This window comes from Miniopterus natalensis, chromosome 1 (genome assembly GCF_054644295.1).
Source record: "Miniopterus natalensis isolate mMinNat1 chromosome 1, mMinNat1.hap1, whole genome shotgun sequence".
Lineage (NCBI taxonomy): Eukaryota > Metazoa > Chordata > Mammalia > Chiroptera > Miniopteridae > Miniopterus > Miniopterus natalensis.
Genome location: NC_142081.1, coordinates 718,132 through 735,238, shown reverse-complemented (window position 1 = coordinate 735,238; position 17,107 = coordinate 718,132).

The following is a 17,107-nucleotide window of genomic DNA, read 5'->3' as shown; positions in this document are numbered from 1 at the left end:
GTTTTGGATTTAGGTGACAGTGGTCAGAAGATTTGATGACTAATAGTCATTTGAATCCAAGAGTGTCTGAAAGAGACTCTCTGCCTGTTGTCCATGTGAGAAAGTCGTCTCTGTTTACAAGAGACTTTTCTAACTGAGAGACCTCAGAGGAAAGTGCAGAATCAGGAATACACAGAGGTTCCTGAGGGAAACTGTGCCCTGAAGAGGAAACCACCCAGGAAACAGCCCAAACCGCCCACTGCACCTGCTGTTGGGAGGGTCCTTGTGCTCAGGGACCCTGAGCACCCTCGTGGCTTCAGCCCCTCCTGCAGGGAGGTTTGTGTCTGGCTCACACTCACCTCCCCTCGCTGTGTGTCTTCTTTTGCACAGAAATACACGGCCGAGTCCTCAGATTTCAGGCTGTTCATTTGCAGATACAGCGTGTTCTTGGCATTGTCTCTGGAGATGGTGAATCGGCCCTTCACAGACTCTGCATAGTATGTGCTACTTCCATCAGGATTAATGCTTGACACCCACTCCAGCCCCTTCCCTGGAATCTGGCGGACCCAGTGCATGTTATAGCTACTGAAGGTGAATCCAGAGGCTGCACAGGAGAGTCTCAGAGACCCCCAGGCTTCACCACGGCTCCCCCAGACTCCACCAGCTGCACCTCCCCCTGGACACCTGCAAACACAAGACGTCCTGGTCAGGAAACTCTCACACATCCACTGTTACTCTCACTTATGTCCACTCACACACTCAGTGTCTCTTGTTCTCCATAAATTACCTCTTAATATAGCAACAAGGAAAACCCAGCTGAGCCCAAGCCCCATGGTGAGTGGTCTGTGTTCTGTCCTGATCAGGGAATGAGAACAGCTGGGCACCCGGGGGCTGGGCTCCTGTCCCAGAGCTGCAGGGTCGGGGCTGGGCTGGTTTTTATGAGCAGAGAGGGCCTTATTTGCATGGCTTCCTACTATATAGGGACCTCAGGGTTTAACCTACAGAGAAGGCAGTGTCTTCGTGTGGGTGAGAGTGTCCTGTGGCCTTGGGATGGCCATGGGAGATTTTAATTTACTAAATAAAGAATCCAAAGGGTTAATTGAAGTCCAACAGACCATATGTGGTACCAGTGAGCCTAGTATCTGGCCTGGGCTCCTCGACACTGGCCCGTATTGCTCTTATAAACCATCTCCATCTGCCCAGTGAAGGTGCCGAAGCCCATGTATATAACGAAACCATGGATGAAAGACTGTCTTCTGGTGTTAGCCACACTTCAGAGCTGGAGACAAGCACCTTCCTGGGAAAGAGATCTCACGCTGCAGGTCTTGGAGAGTGGACTCCGTGTACGTGGTGTGTTGGTTTCCTTGGTCCTGAACATCTCTGGCTTCCTGACCTTCAAGGAGACAAACAAGACTGAGTGTTGAGAAGATGCTTTTCTATCCTGGGGACCCAGAGACACTGAGTTGTTAGAGAGATTTATGGAGATCATGGAGGGACTGTGGTTTTTCAAGAACCAAAGGGACATTTACAGGGTGGCCTCTCTGCCTAGATAGTTATGAATATCCTTCTAGAAAATAATAAAATCAATAATTAGTGAAATAAATTTAAGTCAGGAAACCTATGATCAGTGAGCTTGCTCAAACTACAGGTTAATTACTCATGTATGAGATGGAGGCCTTTGCAGTTTACATTCAGTCAATGTCATGGTGATAGGAGTTAAGTTGATAAGAGCCAGGTGTTGGCCAGTTTGGTTATTACTATTCTGAGAGTTTATTGTGAAAAGAGGACAGATGTGTCTTTTTATAGTGTTTAGATAACTGTTTTGTTGAATCTACATGTAATAAAAATATTCGCAGCGGGGCTGGTGTGGTTCAGGTGTTGAGTGTCCACCTATGAACCAGTTCATGGTTTGATTCTTGACCGGACCACATGTCCGGGTCGCAGACTTGATTCCCAGTAGGGGGCGTCTAGGAGGCAGCCCATCAATGACTCTCTCTCATTGTTGGTGTTTCTTTCTCTCTCTCTCTGTTTCCCTTAGTCCTTCTGAAATCAATAAAAATAGGTTAAAATATATTTTCAAGGCATAGACATAAAAACTAAACTTTAGGCATGCCCCTAACGTCCTCGTGTGGGACATGAGCTCAGTGCATCCTCAGCACTCAGGGTTCATGAGAGCCCGTTTTTCTCCAAGGGCCACAGGGGTCTAGAGACACCTCCATTCATCCAGCTGCCTGTTGGGTTGTTTTCATCGTGAGCACTATGGACCCTGCTGTTCAGAGGACATCCCCTAGGTTCACTGGCCGTAGAAGCCCTCCCTTGGGTCCTCATGTCAGGAATGAGACATCAGCCCCTTGGGGAGTAGTGATAACAGACACTGTTTAATAGCAATAGCACACCCATGAGCAAGAGAGTCACCGGAGGAACCACGATGATGGTGTGTCTGTAAGAGAGATGATCATTTCATTGTGCAGGGCCCCTTTCCCCGGCTATCATCTTCATCATCACCATCATCTTCATCATCATCATCACCATCATCATCATCACCATCATCATATCACCACTTGTTTTCTGGGTCTTAAGGGGCATAAGTAGTCAGGCCCTATCTCTTGATGGGTGATGCTGACATGTCAGGGTTCAACCCTCTTCCATCTCCTGCACACGTGTGAAATATGAAGAGAAAGTGGGGGACCACTTGTGTCCTGCAGATGGGACATTGAAACCAACACATGCACCCTGTGAATAGGACCCACTTGGTCCCCACACCTGAACCACAGGGAAAACCTGAACCAGTGTCATCACCTGGCTGATCCAACCATTTCCTGCTGAACAGCCCGTATTCTCTCAGCAGCACCCCCATGAAGTGATAAACCTTTGACTTGTCCCTCTGTGTGTGTGACATCATCAGCCTAGGCAACCATTCCCCAGGAGTGTGGGTCCCTCTGCCTCTGCCTGGTGTCACCTACTCTTGGTGGTGTGAGCATGATGCCAAGTCAATGACCATCACCTCCCCAGTCTGTCCTCTCTAGCTTTGGGGCCACATCCCTCGGTGCCCTCTCTCCAGCAACCAGGCTTCCTGCTTCTGTCTGGTCGGGACCCTGAGCTGTGTGGAGCTGAGCTGCAGGGTGCAGTCAGCAGAGCCTCCTGTTAGATTTAGGTGACTTGGGTAGAAGATTTGATGATTAATTGTCATTTGGACACAAGAGTGTCTGAGACTCTGCCTGTTGTCCCCCTGAGAAACTTGGTTATCTTTACTGCAGACTTCACAGCCGTCTGGGCTCACACAGCCTTCCCCTCACTGTGTCCCTCCCACAGTAATGCACAGCTGGGTCACTCGCCTTCAGTATCCTCCACTGCAGGTGCCTGGTGCTGATGGAGTTGTCTGTGGAGATGCTGACCTGGCGTCAGAAGGATGGGCTGTATCTTGTGTGCGAGTCACTAGGACAGATCATTCCCATCCACTCCAGGCCCTTCCCAGGTGACTGGCCCACCCAGCTGACCCAGCAGCTGGTGAAGCTGTACCCAGAAGCCCTGCAGGAGATCCTCAGAGACTCCCCAGGTCTTCTCCTCTCTGATCCAGATGGCACCAGCTGCACCTGGGGGCAGACACCTGTGTGGGAGAGCACGACTCAGGTCGGGGCTGCCTCCTGCCCTCTCTCCTCTGTGACCCCAACACGTGGCCTGTGACTCACCTGGGAGGACAACCAGGAGCAAAGCGAGGATAATGGCCCAGCCCATCCTGTACAAGGACAGTGAGGGTTAGAGCTGGAACCTAGCTGGGTGGGGAGGGACACTGCACTGTGGAGGGGGACCCAAGATTTAAACTGATGGTGCCCCAACATGGGTTTGCATATTAACTCCCCTGCCCTCTAGGTGATACTTTTGATGGTTGATGACCCAGAAATTCCAGGACTTGGGGAGAGGTGCTCGTCTGAGCCTCCCCATAGGGAAGGCGACACTCTCACCCAGATGTGGTCCTGGCAGAAGGAAACCCCCATTAGAATCTAGGTGAATTCTGGTTGGGATGGATTCACACCTCCCAGGTGGACGTGGTCTGAAGTGATCACAGAGACGCCAACCTGTGGTGGATATTTCACGGCCTGGGGCCCAGGGGACAGGCAGGACTGATGTGTTTCATAATCGGCTGAGGCTCTCAGTGGGAGGAGTGCTGAAGGAAACCTCCATTCTCACAGATATTCATGAACAAGAAGGCAGCCTGAGTTCAGGGATGTTCCATGGAGATTTTCTCTAGGAGAGACAGGGGCCACTCTGAATAGAACAAGGACATGTTAGAATCAGGGTGGGGGAGCATGGTGGGGTCAGTGGATGGAAAAGTACTAAGGGACCAGCAGGGGTGAGAGGACTGGTCAATCCTCCTGACAGGCTTCTTGCTGAAGACAGGCCAGGGTGATTCCCCACCACCTGGGGTGTTGCTGGGTGGGGAACCCAATGAGGCCTCAAGGGTGATCATATACTAAGTGCAGGGATTTCTAGCCAAACCAACCTCACAGGGTTCTTGCTAATATTGGGCTGTGCAAAGATGGACCTTAATGAGTAGAGGTTGCAGCCTAGTTGGGTAGAGATTCCCAGGAGCCTGACTGAAGCTTGGTCAACGAGGGGCCCTTTCCATCACTTTCAATATTTCCTGCCTGTGTCTTCTGACCTGAAATGTTTCTCTTGAGAAACGTGCTGACAGTCCAATGGGAGCTGCCTTGTAGGGAAGTAACTGCTTTTCTCTTCCCTGTTTTAAAATTCTCTCCTTGTCTTTAACCTTTGCCATTGTAATTGTGAGGTGTCCTGGTGTGAACCTATTTGGGTTTGTCTTCTTGGGACTGTGTGTGCTTCTTGGACTTTTGTGTCTATTCCCTTTACTTAGTTGGGCTAGTTCTTGTCATTATTTCATCAACTAGGTTCTCAATCACTTGCTCTCTATCTTCTCCTGCTGGAATGCCTATGATGTGGATGTTGTTTTATTTAATGTTTCCCAAAGTTCACTTAAACTCTGTCATTGTTTTTAAATCTTTATCTTTTTGCTTCTGTGATTGTACGTTTTTCTACCTTCTCATTCAAATTCCTAATTAAATCCTCTGCTGCATCCAACGTTCTTCATATTCCTGCCAGCGTTTTCTTTTTTTTATAAATCCTTACCTGAAGTTATTTTCTCCATTGCTTTTCAGAGATAGTGGAAGAGAGAGAGGGAGAGAGAGATGGAAAGTTCTATGTGAATGAGACACAGCAATAGGATGTCTCCCACAGATACCCCTGACCTGAGATTGAGACTGCAACACAGGCAAAATCCCTTGATCGGGAGTTCAACCCGAAACGCTTCAGTCCCCAGGGAGAGATTAACCCAACAACATTTCTCAGCTGGGTGCTATGTGGGTGCCCAGTCTCAGCACTGGTGCTATAGCCTGTGGCCCAATCTTAGGTAACGGCTTCAGACCTCTCAGGGGAAGATTCCGCAGCTGAGACATCCCTTGGTAACCTCGGGGTCCCACTTGTGGGAGCAGGGCCAACCCCTTTCTCCTGTCAGCACATCTTCCCAGTTATGAGGTGGCTCCTTTTCCCAGTCCTTGGTTTAAAAGCTCCACTTCATAGAAACTGTAGGTGGTAATTCATGGTGGTTGATTACCAAATTTATTTGTAATTTCCACTGGGTTGTGGGAACTACTGAGAGTAAGATCCATCTAGAGCACCTTCACCTTCACCCCTCCCTCTGCATTTCTCTTCTGACAAACAGGAAACGTCACCTGTGCTGCATGTGAGAATATTGCTACTAATGTAAAAAAGCTGTTAAAATGCAGAGACTTCAGTGGTAGCCAGAGTGTCATTGTTTGAGGGAGACTCTTGGAGAGACAGCTGTGTGGAGAGGAAGCCCTGACCTCTCCGAGGAATCAGCCGAAAACACCGCCTGCAGATGCTTTTGAAGTGGAAATACAGACTTGTTGGGTCCTTAGTGATCCTTAGTTTCCTGAGAGTCTCTTGTAGCGCAGTCCTCAGTCTCCTTCAGGGAGTTTTGTTTCTGGCTCACACTGACCTCCCCTCACTGTGTGTTGTACAGTAATACACGGCCGAGTCCTCAGCTCTCAGGCTGTTCATTTGCAGATACACCGTGTTCTTGGCGTTGTTCCTGGAGATGGTGAATCGGCCCTTCACAGAGTCTGCATAGTTTGTGGTACTTCCATCAGGATTAATTCGACTAACCCACTCCAGCCCCTTCCCTGGAGCCTGGCGAACCCAGTGCATCCAGTGGCTACTGAAGGTGAATCCAGAGGCTGCACAGGAGAGTCCCAGAGACCCCCGAGGCTTCACCACGGCTCCCCCAGACTCCACCAGCTGCACCTCACCCTGGACACCTGCAAACACAAAGACGTCCTGGTCAGGAAACTATCACATATCCACTGTTTTTCTCACACACGGCCACCCATACACTCAGTGTCTCTTGTCACCCATAAATTACCTCTTCAAATAGCAAGAAGGAAAACCCAGCTGAGCCCAAGCCCTATGGTGAATGGTCTGTGTTCTGTCCTGATCAGGGAATGAGAACAGCTGGGGATCCCGGGGCTGGGCTCCTGTCCCAGAGCTGCAGGGTTGGGCCTGGTCTGGTTTTTATGACCAGAGGGGGCCCTATTTGCATGTCACCCTACTATATAGGGAGCTCTGGAGTGAGCCTGCAGAGAGTCAGTGCCTCAGTGCAGGTGAGAGGGTTCTAGGGTATTTGTTTGCCACGGAGCTTTTCACTCACTAAACACAGAATTATACGAGGTTTGGGGTTTGTTGATGAGACCACACCTGGTAACAGTGACCCAGGCTCAAGGCTCTGATCCTGCCACTGGCTCCCATTGCTCCCCTAAACCTACTCCTGACACAGCTGCACCTGCTCCGTGAGGGAGCAGAACCCCTTGTATATGTTGAGAGCCTCAATGAGCCCCCCTGTATTCCAGTGTTACCCAACTTTAGGGCTGTATCCCGCTGTGGCCCCAGAGTCCTCCCTGCCATGGAGAAGGTTGTGCATCACCTGTGAGGTGGTCGTAGGTCATCTAAGGAGAGTCAGGTTCACTGAGATCTGGGAGGTACAACTGAAGTCTCTGTTGGGCACAGAAGTCTATCAAGTGACACAAGAAATCTGAGTGATGAGGGGAACCTGAGTGACACAGGATGACAGGACCTCTGCTCTTGATACCATTGGGCACCTCCTGTCCCTCAACAATCCCCAAGTTCACTGGCCTTAGAAGCCCTTCCCTGGGATCTCATGTCAGGAATCAGACAACATCCTATTGGGAGTAGTCATAACACACTAGCCAGTAGCCATAGCACACCCATGAGTAACAGGGTCCATGCTGGTCAGGAGTGACCTCCCCCTTTCCCTCTCCCTGGGAGGCGGGGGCTGAATTAGGTGGCTTCCCTTTCCATGGTTGGAGGGGTGTCCATGGTGGGGCCATGGTGACAGGTGGGTGTCCTGTAAGATCCTATCAACTCAAGTCCTGGAGGGAGGATCTGGGTCAGCCTCTGAGCCCAACCTCAGGAAACCCAGATATGAACAGAGATGGCACTGGAGACACTAGAGCAGCATTGGATGGACCACCTCACGTCACTGAGCTTTGATCTCTTGACCTCTGACCCAGCAGAGTAGCCTTCCTTGCTTGGGGCTGCAGTCTCAGTCTGAATATTAATGCATTAAATTGGACTTTACAATGTTAAGTACTTGAGAGTTTAGACAGTATGTTTCATTAGATTAGGCTCCTAGAAAATTTAACATGAAATATAATCCAATAGAAATGATCACAGGAAAGGGCGTGATAGAGATGCACACGGGAGGTTCCTGAGAGAGCTACCGGAGGCAATTAAGTCCAGAGGTTGCACATGGTCACTGGGGACAAGGCTGTCAGGAGGCTGTGCAGAGGGAGACAGAGCAGAGGGGGAGCCATCTCTGGTGACCTGAGATTTGGTCTCTAATGGGACCTGGAGCCGGGCAGGCCCAGCGTACAGCAGAGCTCGTTAAACAGAATCCAGAGACTGTGGCATGAGGGAGAGGGTCTGCTGGGGCTTCACAGGTCATCGGCCTGACTTTTGCAGCTGCACCAGGAACAAGACACCTTGGAACTAAGAACATTGGACCTTGTCAATCATGAGCATTGCCAACCACCCAGTGTCTCCTGTCTGACATCTGAGACCATCACCCTGGGGGCTGTCACCAGACACAGGAGGGGACCCAGCAGGAGGGGTCATCTTCTTCTAGACCAAGGCCCTGCCTTCCCCAGAGACCTCAGCCCTGTGTGAGGAGAGAGCTGTGAGCCCCACAGCCTAGGGGAGCTTTTACCCTGGAGCCTGAAGGGACATTTGCATGTGGGGCAGCCTCTTCCTTATAAGTGGGGGGACTGAGGTCACTGCCCCATGTCCTTCTTGGTCCTGAGCACATTTCTTCCTCTGGACCCAATGGCATTGGTCAGTTATGGGAGAGTCCTTGGGTTATAAGGCTCTGTGGATCCAGATGAATGGATGGCCGCATCTTTCAAAGTTTAAAATTCGATGCTGGACTAGATGAATGGTTCACACTCCTTTAATCTCATGCCTAGTTTGGTTTGTTGATAATATGGATGAACATTTTATACAAACTTCTTTAAAGGTCGAAATACACCCATTAAGTAGACACAACCTTGCCATATTGGATAATCATAATTTCATACAAAATAAAATTTTTATATCAGTTTTGATGTAAAATAATTGGAAAGTAAATAAATAATTTGTGAAAAAAATTTAAGCCAGGACACCTATGAACCGTGTGGCTGTGTGAATTTAAGGTGAATTATTCATCTATGAGATGGAGACCTTGGCAGTTAAAATTCAGTCAATGCCATGGTGATTGGAGTGAAATTGATCCCATGGCCTGTATTTTGGCAAGTTCAGTTATTACCATTTAGAGTGTTTGTTGTAAAAAGGGGACAGCTCTACATTTCCATAGCATTTGGATAATTGTTTTGTACCATCTACATGCAATAAAAGCATATTAAAGTATATTTTCAGAGTATGGACATAAAAACTGAACACTGACATTCTTCTAACCCCCTTCCTCATGTGGGACATGAGCTCAGAGGATCCTGAGCACCCAGAGGTCCTCAGAGCACGTTTTCCTCCAAGTCTCACAGAGTTTTAGAGACCCCTCCTCTCATTCAGCTGCCTGTCAGGTCCCTTCCAGCAGGAGCACCTTGGACCCTGTTGTTCACAGGACGTCCCCTCTGAGTTATTTCCATCCACTGGCCCCTCCCGCTGCTCCTTGGCGGTCAATCCACACAGGTCTCAGCTGCATCCCAGGTGAGCCCTGTTTCTCTCCTGTGGCTATGACCCTATTGCAAGAGCCTTGGACAGAATCTCCTTTCCAATTTAGCGACTGTCAGAAGAGCTTTTCTGTAGTAACAGAGAGAATACAGTGAAAGGGGCTTCAGACTCAATACTCCACAGGCAGCAGACAGGCTGAGGGACGTGCTCTGCTCCAACCCCTGCACCTTCAGGAGGGGGGATCCGAGAGCAGAGCCCAGGCCCGGGGTTGGGGTCTGAGCCCCAGAAGGCTGACCCCAAGCCCTGTGTGGAGTGGAGGTTGCTCAGGGGGATGTCACGGTTGTCTCAGGATGGTGATTTCTTCCTAAACTCCATTGATCTCCTGGGAATGGAAATGTCTCTAACTATCCTACGCCTGCTTCTCAGCTGTACTTTAGGGGGTAAGCTGCCGTCTAGTATCCCAGGTCTACAGGTGGAGAGAATATTTTCACAGGATGAATCCCCCCAAATTGCCACCCATACCTGACTTAGAGATGGGATTTTCAGACGATGATTTTAGGGGGGATTTAGGACCTGAGTTCAGGCTTTTATGAGTCTGCATTTCGGGGGATGTAGGTTTGTGATGAAGGTAAGTGTCCTGAGGGATGGATGTGAGTCTGGGGAAGGTTGAGGGGAGCTGTGGTTGTCTGGCTCAGGCTAGCAGCCTGTGGAGGTTCTATGGAAAATGGGACCTTGTCAGGTTTAAATAATTTATAAATCGTGACTCTGGAGAAGATCCAGGAGCAAGTGTCAGAGGAAGAGGAAACCCCAGAGGACAACAGGGCCCAGGGATGCACCTGCACCTGCTCCTAGGCTGGATGTTCTTCCCTCTGTCTCCTGAGCACCCCCTGGTGTCCTGAGGGTCCCCTCCAGTCCAGCCCCCCCACTTCCTCAGGATGTTTTGTGTCTGGCTCACACTGACCTCCCCTCACTGTGTCCCTCGCACAGTAATACACGGCCGTGTCCTCGGCTATCAGGCTGTTCAGTGTGAAATAAACTTGGCTCTTGGAGTTTTCCTTGGTGATGCTGAGTCTGGATTTCAGGGTTGGATTGTAGTTTGTGCTTCCATCACCCCATATGGCTCCAACCCACTCCAGGCCTTTTCCTGGAGCCTGGCGGGCCCAGTGCACAGCATAGCTGGTTAGGGAGAACCCAGAGACCGTGCAGGTGAGGGAGAGGGTCTGCGAGGGCTTCACCAGTCCTGGGCCCGACTCCTGCAGCTGCACCTCGGACAGAACACCTGGGGACAAAGAACATAAGTCTCTGTCAGTCATGTGCAGTCACAACCCCCCATAGACCCGTGTCTGACATCAGAGACCCTCACCTTGGGGGGCTGTCACCAGGCACAGGAGGAGACCCAGCAGGCTCATCTTCTTCTAGATCAAGTCCCTGCCTCCCCTAGAGACCTCAGCCCTGTGTGAGGAGAGAGCTGTGAGCCCCACAGCCCAGTAGGATTTACCCTGGAGCCTGAAGGGACATTTGCATGTGGGGCAGCCTTTTTCTTATAAGTGGAGGGACTGAGGTCATTGCACCATGTCCTTCTTGGTCCTGAGAACATTTCTTCCTCTCGACCCAATGCCATTGGTCAGTTATGGGAGAGTCCTTGGGTTATAAGGCTCTGTGGATCCAGGTGATTGGATGGGTCTATCTTTCAATGTTTAAAATTAGATGCTGGACTAGATGAATGGATCACACTCCTTTATTCTCATGGATCATTCGGTTTGTTAATAACATGGATGAACATTTTATACAAACTTCTTTAAAGGTCGAAATACACCCATTAAGTAGACACAACCTTGCCATATTGGATAATCTTAATTTCATACAAAATAAAATTTTTATATCAGTTTTGATGTAAAAATAATTGGAAAGTAAATAACAGTCCTTTCCTTGACCTGGCTGACATCTCAGGTGACAGTGCAGCTTCCGCCTCTGTCTCAGTCCAGGGAACAGGCCACGCTGGTCAGGACCTGCCTCCCATGAGTCCAGAGCAGGTCATGCAGCAGAGGCAGGTCTCAGACTCTCCTTTCCCTCCTCTCTTCTCACCTCTCCCAGGGCAGTGCAGCCCCGCCCCACAGGTGAGCGCTCGGGAAGGTCTCTCAGGTCCTTGACCACAAAGAGGCTCTGAGGCTCTAAACTCATCCCCCAGAGAGACAAGGGCATTTACTCTGCACCAGCCTGGGCTCTGAGATGGGTGTGGACCACGTGACCTGCTCCTGGTCACAGAGGGTCATTGTGGAACCTGCCACCCCTGCCTTCACGTGAGACCCAGGGAGGAAGGTGTCTGGCGGCTGATTTGCTGGGAAGGGACTGTGAGCTCATGATGGCTCAGAATACAGATGGAGGGAAGGTCAAGAGCAAAGTGATTGTCTTTTCCTAAATCACTGAACTGAGTTTCATCTACTGAAGGAGATGTGAGGGGAGACGGCTTTGCACCTCCTAGAAGAGACCTGATCCTAGGTGTTAACCACAAGGTGGTGGTGAAATTCCAGAGTCGTCCCTGACCTCACACCTTACAGCTAAGGGACGATTTAGGTCCACACCTCTGAGGGCTGCTCCAGGCAGGACATCTGACTCAGGACCCTCAGAATCCTCTAGAAGCTGCAATAGTGGAAGCAAAAGCTGACCCATGACCTTTGGTACAAGGAGAGGGTCTCAGACAGAAGAAACTCAGTCACTGTGAGAACAAGACCCCAAGACTCCTCGTTTGTTGTATCTGCTGGTGTATGTCCCTGGTTGCTGCCCACCCCAAATGCATGAACATCTCCCTGCCCTTATTATTGCAATAGTTAGGTGGACACAGGGCTTTACCCCAGGCTTGGATGCTGGACATCTGACAGCTTTCAGGGTTCACCCTGTTTCTTCCACCTCAGCCCCCATCTGGACACCCTGAAAAGAAAGCCTGGTGATCTCTCCTCTGCTCCTGGAGGAGAGTCAATCCACACAAGCCCCTGCTCCACACAAGGACCCCACCAGGCCTCACTCCCTGACACAGCACACCCTGAGCCAGTCCCCTTTCCTGCTCTCTGAGGACATTGCTCCTGGTTGATGGCCCTGCCGGGATCTCCAGAGTTCTATATTATGTCGAAACTCAGGGTCCTCTTGTCCCCTGGTGACTGTAGCATCATCACACTCATCGTCTGTAGCCACTATGTGTGGGAGGCCCTCCTGGTGTGCAGAGAGCCCAGGGCATTGTCACTGTGTGCAGGGAGCTGGGACTATGACCCCCAAGGCCTGTCACCTTCTTTGAGAATGACCAGCTGTTTGGTGCTGAGTCTTCTGTTCTGTGTCCCGACCATGACTCTGGACAAGATCGAGGAGAAAATGTCAGAAGCAGAGAAAGCTGCTGAGTCGACAGGGACCCAGGACTTCCCTTCCCCTGCACCTGCTCCTGGGCTGGGTGCTCTGATCTCTGTCCCCTGAGCGCCCCTTGGTGTCCTCAAAACTCTTGCACCCCGGCCCCCCTCACTCCCTCAGGGAGGTTGGTGTCTGGCTCTCGCTGACCTCCCCTCACTCTGTCCCTCACACAGTGTTACAGGGGAAGGTAGGGCCCCTCGTAGTTGTCCCCGAGACCCGTCCCACCACCTTCGCTTTTTTGGATTTGTTCTTCTTACTCTTCTGGGTGGGTGTTTTCTGGTTCCTCATGTTCCAAATTGCTGATGGGATTCCCAGTGTCCTCTGCTCTGCCCCCGATTCCCGTAAATTATTCTTCCTCTCCGTCCTGTGGCCTTCCCTTCTGACTGGTGCTTTATTATGTGACCGATGGTCTCACTAGTTTCCTTAATGGTCTCACTGAGGTCCCGGAGCATCCTTATAACCACTGTCCTGAACTCTCTCCAGGGCTTGCTTGGCTCTATCTCATTTAGTTCCTCTTCTGAAGATTTCTTCTGTTCTTTCCTTTGTGACATGTTTCTTTGCCTCTGCATTTTGGCTGCTTCTGGGTGTTTGTTTCTATGTATTAAGTAGAGCGGCTGTGTCTCCTGGAATTGGTAGAGTGCCTCTGTGCAGTAGGTGTCCTGTAGGCCCAGGGGCCCAGCCTCCCCAGTCCCCTGAGTTGGGCCTTCTAGGTGCTCCCCTTTGTGGGCCGTGTGCACTGTCCTGCTGTAGTTGAGCCTTGGTTGCTGTTGGTGTCACTGGGAGGAACTGACCCCATGGCCAACCGGCTGTGAGGACCAGCTGCTGTGCCGGGGACACCCTTAGGGAGCAGGATTACTTTTGTGGAGCTTTGGTGATCACCATGTGAGCCCCTTGAGTGTCACGCGTGGATGTGGTAGGGTTGTGATCCAGCCTGGTCGAGTGTGAGCACCAGGTGCACTGTCTCTGGGTCCTCCCGGGAGGTACAAAGTCAGCCTGTGTCTGTGCCTTGCCCAGGGCCACCCAGCATGAGCTACACAGCAGTCCCTAGATGGCTGGTGCTTGTGCTGGGCTTGGAGGTGTCCAGTTGGGGCCAAGGTATGAACCAATGCAGCTGCCGCTAGTGCCAGGCCTGGGGCCACTTATCAAGGTGTATGGGGACTGCTGCTGGTGCTTGTTTGAGAGGTTTAGGAAAGTCCCAAGGATGACGGTAGAAAGGCCACTTGCATAGAAAAGCCCCTGGTAATGGCCTGGATGAGCCTGCAGGTGGGGAGGGGCAGGTTCTACCACCAGTATTACTAATGTGTGAGACCCACTCCAGCCCCTTCCCTGGAGCCTGGCGGACCCAGTCCATGCCATAGCTACTGAAGGTGAATCCAGAGGCTGCACAGGAGAGTCTCAGAGACCCCCCAGGCTTCACCATGGCTCCCCCACACTCCACCAGCTGCACCTTTCCCTGGACACCTGCAAACACAAAGACGTCCTGGTCAGGAAACTCTCACACATCTTCTGTTTCTCTCACTCATGTCCACTCACACACTCAGTGTCTCTTGACCTCCATAAATTACCTCTTAAAATAGCAACAAGGAAAATCCAGCTGAGCTCAAGCCCCATGGTGAGTGTTCTGTGTTCAGTCCTGATCAGGGAATGAGAACAGCTGGGGATCCCGGGGCTGGGCTCCTGTCCCAGAGCTGCAGGATCGGGGCTCGGCTGGTTTTCATGAGCAGAGGGGCCCTATTTGCATGTCCTACTATCAAGTGACACAAGAAATTTGAGTGATGAGGGGAATCTGAGCGACACAGGATGACAGGACCCATGCTTTTGATACCATTGTCCACCTTCATCACTCAACAATCCCCAAGTTCACTGGCCTTAGAAGCCCTCCCCTGGGATCTCATGTAAGGAATCAGACAAGATCCTATTGGAGAGTAGTTATAACAGACACTTGCCAGTAGCCATAGCACACCCATGAGTAACAGGGCTCGAGCTGGTCAGGAGTGACCTCTCCCTCTCCCTGGGAGGCGGGGCCTGAATCAGGTGGCTTCCCTTTCAATGGCTGGAGGGGAGCCCATGGTGGGTCCATGGTGACAGGTGGGTGTCCTGTCAGATCCCCATCAGCTCAGGTCCTGGAGGGAGGAGCTGGGCCATTCTGTTGGGCCTGACCTCAGGAAGCCCAGTTATGAATGGAGATGGCACTGGAGACACTAGAGCAAAATTGGATGGACCACCTAAGGTCACTGAGCTCTGACCTCCTAACCTCTGACCCGGCAGAGCAGCCTTTCTTGCTTGGGGCTGAGGCTCAGTCTGAATATTAATGCATTAAATTCTACTTTAGAGTGTTAATTACTTGAGAATATAGTCAGTATGTTTCATTAGATTAGGCTCCTAGAAAATTTAACATGAAATATAATAAAATGGAAATGATCATAGAAAAGGGCGTGATAGAGACGCACAGGGGAGGTTCCTGAGAGAGCTACAGAACGGAATTAAGTCCAGCGGTTTCACGTGGTCAGTGGGGACAAGGCTGTCAGGAGGCTGTGCAGAGGGAGACAGAGCAGAGGTGGAGCCATCTCTGGTGACCTGAGATTTGGTCTCTAATGGGACCTGGAGCCTGGCGGGCCCAGTGTACAGCAGAGCTCGTTAAACAGAATCTAGAGACTGTGCCATGAGAGAGAGTGTCTGCTGGGGCTTCACAGGTCATCGGCCTGACTTTTGCAGCTGCACCCGGGACAAGACACCTTGGAACTAAGAACATTGGTCCTTGTCAATCATGAGCATTTCCACCCACTCAGAGTCTCCTGCCTGACGTCTGAGACCCTCACCTTGGGGGCTGTCACCAGGCACAGGAGGAGACCCAGCAGGCTCATCTTCTTCTAGACCAAGGCCCTGCCTTCCCCAGGGACCTCAGCCTTGTGTGAGGAGAGAGCTGTGAGCCCCGCAGCCCAGGGGAGCTTTTACCCTGGAGCCTGAAGGGAAATTTGCATGTGGGGCAGCCTTTTCCTTATAAGTGTGTGTGTGTGTGGGGGGGGCTGAGCACCTGCCCCATGTCCCTCTGGTCTTGAGAACATTTCTTCCTCTCGACCCAATGCCATTGGTCAGTTATGGGAGAGTCCTTGGGTTATGAAGCTCTGTGGATCCAGGTGAATGGATGGCCCCATCTTTCAAAGTTTAAAATTCGATGCTGGACTAGATGAATGAATCACACACATTTATTCTCACAGATCATTCGTTTTATTAATAATATGGATGGTCCAAGACACCCATTAAGTAGACAGCCTTGCCATATTTCATAATCATAATTTCATATAAAATAATATGTTGATATCAGTTTTGATGTAAAAATAATTGCAAAGTAAAGAACAGACTTTCCTTGACCTGACTGACATCTCAGGTGACAGTGCAGCTTCCGCCTCTGTCTCAGTCCAGGGAACAGGCCACGCTGGTTAGTACCTGCCTCCGTGAGTCCAGAGAAGGCCATGCAGCAGACACAGGTCTCAGACTCTCCTTTTCCTCCTCTCTTCTCACCTCTCCCAGGGCAGTGCAGCCCCGCCCCACAGGTGATTCTCAGGAAGGTCCCCCAGGTCATTGTCCACAAAGAGGCTCTGATTCTCTGGACTCCTCTCCCAGAGAGACAGGGGCACTTACTCTGCACCAACCTGGGCTCTGAGATGGGTGTGGACCAGGTGATCTGTTTCTGGTCACAGAGAGTCATTGTGGAACCTGCCACCCCGGCCTTCACCTGAGACCCAGGGAGGAAGGTGTGTGGAGGCTGATTTCCTGGGAAGGGACTGTGAGCTCATGATGGCTCAGAATACAGATGGAGGGAAGGTCAAGAGCAGAGTGATTGTCTTTTCCTAAATCACTGAACTGAGATTCATCTACTGAAGGAGATGTGAGGGGAGCCGGCTTTGCACCTCCTAGAAGAGACCTGATCCTAGGTGTTAACCACAAGGTGGTGGTGAAATTCCAGAGTCGTCCCTGAGCTTACACCTTAAGGGACGATTTAGGTCCACACCTCTGATGGCTGCTCCAGGAAGGACGTCTCAGTGGGACACGGAAGCATGAACCATAGAGACACAGGCAGAGCCCCCGGGCCATGACCTTCAGGGGTCGGTGCTGACTGTGTAGCAGCTGCACTGCCTCATGTGCTGTGTTTCTCCTCTGGACCCTGATGGGAACCAGTTTCCTACCCTGGGGATGGAGAAATAGCTCTGTCATGACAGGTGTGTTTGGGTGAAGATGTGGGTAATGATTTGTGAGCAATGAGAATGTTGTTGCTGGAAACCTGGATGTTTTCATGGGCCCTTGGTATTGTGTGAACAAGTCGTGGGCTCAGCTTCGGATCACGTGTTGGGGACTCGTCCCCTGTTGGGCAGAGACAGGTGGACATGTGAGAGGGCAGCTGGTGGGTGGGGAGGGGCAGGTGCATTTCTCCAGTTGCAACTGTGCTGCTGACACTGTG